This window comes from Echinops telfairi, unplaced genomic scaffold (genome assembly GCF_000313985.2).
Source record: "Echinops telfairi isolate 266 unplaced genomic scaffold, ASM31398v2 ScPeMD7_5868;HRSCAF=6743_0, whole genome shotgun sequence".
Taxonomy (NCBI): domain Eukaryota; kingdom Metazoa; phylum Chordata; class Mammalia; order Afrosoricida; family Tenrecidae; genus Echinops; species Echinops telfairi.
Window position 1 is genome coordinate 8,964,274 of NW_022109767.1, and position 4,965 is coordinate 8,969,238.

Consider the following 4,965-nt stretch of genomic DNA (forward strand, 5'->3'; position numbering starts at 1 on the left):
AGTGAGTGAATGAGTGAGTGAGTGAGAGAGTGAGTGAGTGAGTGAGAGAGTGAGTGAGTGAGAGAGTGAATGAGAGAGTGAGTGAGTGAGTGAGTGAGTGAGTGAGTGAGTGAGTGCTACTCTGTGTTTCCCTTCAGTGTCGCGTTAACCACACCTCACACACTTTGACAGACAGGTTCACGTGGCTGCTGACTTATAGATAATTGGTTGTGTGTAACTCCCAGTGACTCTCTTCAGATCCCGTCTTCCACTGTGCTCGTCCCCGAGTCTGCTGTTCCTGCTGAAAGGACGCTTGAGACACCCCCTCATGCCCTCCCTCCATACCCCACAAAGCCTCCTTCTCATAGAAGCAGCCAGCTTCAGCCTTCGCTCTAATTAGGGCCGGCAGGGAGGGAAGTTGGCAAATGGGTCTGTTTTTCTTCGTGATGCTGCCAATCTGAGAAACTCAGTTCTGGGGAAGACCCCTTGCCAGAACAACCAGTTAAAACAAGAGTACCACTGCCTCTAGGCTTCATCAGAATATGATGAAATAAATAAATACCATAAATCATTAATAAGCAAGGCAGGGAGTGGGTGGTGGAGGGTGGACTTGGGAAAATGTGCTCACACCAAGCAGTGAAGTTCCGCATGAGCCTGTGATGCTGTGGTCCATGTGGATGCCTGCTGGGCTGGCGTGAAGGAAGATGAGGCAGCCCACTCTTACCTCTGTTCCTTTTACTTCGTAAAATAGCTTTTTCTGTCCAACCTACCCACAGGATGCTATGGTTCCATACTCCCCTTATCCTTTCCCCTGGCTTTGTGCTTCTATAAAGAGTTACCGTCCCGGAAACCTACAGGGGAAGTGCCCCTCTGTGCTATAGGGTCGTTATGGGCCAGAATAGGCTGTAAGGCAGTGAGTTTATGATAATCCACTGGGGAGGTGCTGGCAAACACCATGCGCTGCACAGGGAATGTCCCTAGCCACAGAGAGGTCAGCCCCAATGTCAACAGTACCACTGCTGAAGAACGGTGGTGTAGAGAGAGTTGGAAATGCTTCATGGTCCCTCAGGTTGGGCAGACAACAGGGTGAGCCCCCGTGGGGCCAGCTAGACACCGCCAGCCTTGTACCACGTAGCTCTCAAAAGTTGTTGCCCCAATGTGGCGGAGAAAGCTGATGGTGCCCAGCTATCAGAAAGTATAGCGTCTGGGGTCTTAAAGGCTTGAAGATAATCAAGCGGCCATCAAGCTCAGAAGCAACAAAGCCCACATGGAAGAAGCACACCAGCCTATGCAACCATGAGGTGTCGAAGGGATCAGGTGTAAGGCATCATCAGAACAAAAAATCTTACCATAGTGAATGATGGGGGGTGTGCGGAGTGGAGATCCAAAGCCCATTAGTAGGCCACTGGAGATCCCCTTGCAGAGGGGTCTTGGGGAGGAGACGAGCCAGTCAGGGTGCGATGTAGCAACGATGAAAAATACAACTTTCCTCTAGTTCCTAAATGTTTCCTCCTCGCTCCCACTATCATGACACGAATTCTACCTTGCAAGTCTGGCTAGACCAGAGGATGTACACTGGTACAGATAGGAACTGGAAACACAGGGAATCCACGGTGGATGATCCCTACAGGACCAGTAGTGTGAGTGGCGTTACTTGGAGGGTAGAGGGAGAGTGGGTTGGAAAGAGGGAACCGATTACTGTACAAGGAACTATATGTGACCTCCTCCCTGGGGGATGGACAACAGAAAAGTGGGTGAAGGGAGACGTCGGACAGGGCAAGTTATGACAAAATAATAATTTATAAAGTATCAAGGGCTCACGAGGGAGGGGGGAATGGGGAGGGAGGGGAAAAATGAGGACCTAAAGCCAGGGGCTTAAGTGGAGAGGAAATGTTTTGAGAATGATGAGGGCAAGGAATGTACAAATGCGCTTTACACAATTGTGTATGTATGGATTGTGATGAGTTGTATGAGCCCCTAATAAAACGATTAAAAAAAAAAAGAGTTGTTGTCCCATGAGCAGTGGGGGCAGATCAGATTCCAGAATTCCAGAATCCAGATTTTATGTAAAATGTCCACATTTTGAAACACCAGCGATGAAGCCAAATTAGCAAAGGTGAAAGGGAAAACGAGGACATCAAACAGACCCTGACCGTGGGCTGGACCAGCTTGTGGGTGGTTGCTCGGGAAGCTCTCACACAGACAGTCTGGTCCCATCGGTGCCCGGGTGGGGAGTCAACCCAGGGCGGAAAGATGCAGGCCAGGGTTCTAGTCATCTGTTCTTCTCTGTGCACTTTGCATTTGAATCAGTTCTGACTCGTGACAACTCCATGTGCATCAGAGGAGAACTGTGCTCCATAGGGTTACTAATGGCTATGGGGTCAGAGGTAGATCAGGAGGCCTTTCTTCCAAGGTAACCTTGCACGAACTAGAACTGTGAACTTTTGAGGGTGTTAACTCTTTGCACCTTTCAGTAATTCCTCTCTCTGCTTAGATGGAGATCATACAACTGAGGCCAAAGTCAAGGAGAAGGGGCTCTTTTAGTTATCAGGGACTGGGGGAGGGGGATGGGTTATGAACCTGGTGGCGTAGGGCTTCCGCACCGAGCTACGATTTGATAGGTCCATACCGAGTTGGATCCATCTCAGAAACCTACAGGATCCGTTCCACCGTGTCCTAGAGAGTCATTATGAGTTGGCATCGACTCAATGGCCATGAGATGTTTGTGGGGTTAGGAAACCACAAAAAAGTGTTGACGGTTCTAAAATTGATCAAGTACTGTTTCCCATAGTTTCTGAAAGCCGTCTCACACGTTCCTCTGCATGAAAGTCCCCTGGATTCCCCGTGCACATTCTAAACTCTGGACGTCGCTCTTCCAAGTTCACATCTATACTGATGTGCGTTAACGACTTCACAATCCCACAGGGTTGTCAAGGAGATTAAGTAAAACAATGTGCACACGTTTCTCTTGTAGCACTAAAAGTTGGTTGACTATAGACCTTCACTGTTTGAATTGAAGCATAGGCTTTTCTTTCTTTCTTTTTTCAGGATGGTATTGGTGACCGACTCCTGGGATAATGTGCTGAAAGTTCACTCCCCTTGCAGTTGGAGGGCAGACACATGTTCTTTGTGTCTGGGAGGTACGCCTGAGATTTCTTTTGTCTCTCCCCTGCTTTGGGGGAAAGTACATTTGGCATGGCCTTCAAATGTCTGCCTCCCCCACACTTTTTGTAGCATGGAAGCTTTGTAAATGGGCCTTGTTAAGGAACAAGCACCATCTTCATACCTGCTGAAATTTAATTCTCATCCAGAGGCTGTGTCAGGAACAAGGGGGTGGTAATGCCAACAGCGCAGACAGTCCAGCCCACGCAGGTACACTCGCATGGACCAAGCTTGCTCGCAAAGAACCCTTTATCCTGACTCTTTCACCTCCCCCAGCCCAGCCCGAGCCATGGGAAAAAGAATGGTTTTAAAGAGACAGGCCAATTTTACCCACCTTACACAATAGTGCATCACAGAGTTTCCAGAACGACGCCATTCAGGGTGAATCACCAAATTCAGGATGAAAAGGGTTTGATTTGCAAAAGCGCTCGAGCATTTCTCTTTAGAGCTGGAGCTGATGGGGAAGGAACCGACATGCCTGCAGCTGCCTCACCTTTGGACCAGGTGCACTGGCAAGCTCCCCACCGCGGAGCGGGGTGAATGCTCCCGATGTTCCCTGGCGCCGGGCCCTTGTGAATGCCTTCTTTAAGGCGTTAGTGATGGTGGGGTATTGAAGTGAGTGGAATTGAGTCAAAGTATGAACTGCAGGTTAACAGTAACTGAAATGAATGTTGAACACTTTTCAGGTCCTGAAATGGGGTTCATCAACTCAGGTAAGAGGTGATGAGAGAGAATGCTAGATTGAGGATTCTATCGTGTAGGATGATTTCCGCTACTATTCACAAGAAAGGTTGCCAAAGTCACTAGCACCCTTCTTAGTTCAAGTTCAGACTCAAAGCTGGCAGGATTAGTTTCATCTTGGAGCTTACTGGAGTTGCATATGCCTCAGGTCCAGTTCAGATCTCCCGAATCAGAGCCTACCTTGGAACAAGAGCTAACGTCGCCCTTGTGCGTTGCACAGTGGCTGCAGTTCAAAGCCACGGAGCCACTCCTTGGGAGCCAAATGTGGCTCTCTACTCCTGGAAAGAGGTACAGTCTCGGAAACCCACAGGGGCAGGTCCACCCTGTCCTGTGTGGCTGCTGTGAGTCGGGCTTGACTCAATGGCAGGGAGGTGAGTATGTGCGCTTTATCCTTTAGGAAGCACTGTCTTCCACAGGGAAGACCTTGGTTTCTTTTTAAGAGCTCACATTAGAAATAGATCGGAGGTAAGCAGTGGCAGAATGGATGCACCAGCCCCTCCGCACTGTTAAGAAGGGCCTGGATGCTGCCCATGCTCCTGCTCTACTTCATGGGCTATCTTTCCTTTTTTTAATATAATCTTTTTTGGTTTTTGCTCCCAGAAAATAAAAACAAAATAATGTGTTCCCACCACACACAGGAGGGGTAGGGGTAGACTGAGCTCTCTGTCCGTGCAGCCGGGCCCATAACCCGTGTGTCTTACAGCAATAAGGGGTGTGAGGCCATGCCTCTCCGCAGTCAGAAGGGTGTACAAGGGAAGCAGCTCAAGGGCATATTCCGTTCTAGGCTAACTACGTTTTGTCCACAGACTTTTGAAGCATGTGTGTGTTTGTGTGTGTGTGAGACAGTGGTGCAGACCGGGTCAGTACTGAGGGCTCTGCAGGCCAGGTAGGAGGCCATCTCATGGCATTTCTTATTCATCAAGCCCCATGGACACCGTCTTTGCCCATTGACAGGCCTGCCACCTTGGCGGTCATGATGGCTGTGGTGTCGATGGTGCTGGCTCTGCTCATGTTCTTGGGCAGCAAAGATCCAGCAAAGATTCTCTATCCAGCAGCCTTGAATCTGCCATCACTGGCCAACAG

At 49.4% G+C, this 4,965-nt stretch overlaps 1 long non-coding RNA gene across 1 annotated transcript in view; it reads left to right on the forward strand.

Moving 5' to 3' along the window:
• LOC123522341 overlaps positions 1-4,965 on the forward strand; it is an 83,191-nt gene that overhangs the window by 66,073 nt on the left and 12,153 nt on the right. Inside the window, exon 4 of the long non-coding RNA XR_006680610.1 lies at positions 3,028-3,119. This is a non-coding gene — a long non-coding RNA (uncharacterized LOC123522341). The remainder of the gene's footprint in view (positions 1-3,027; positions 3,120-4,965) is intronic.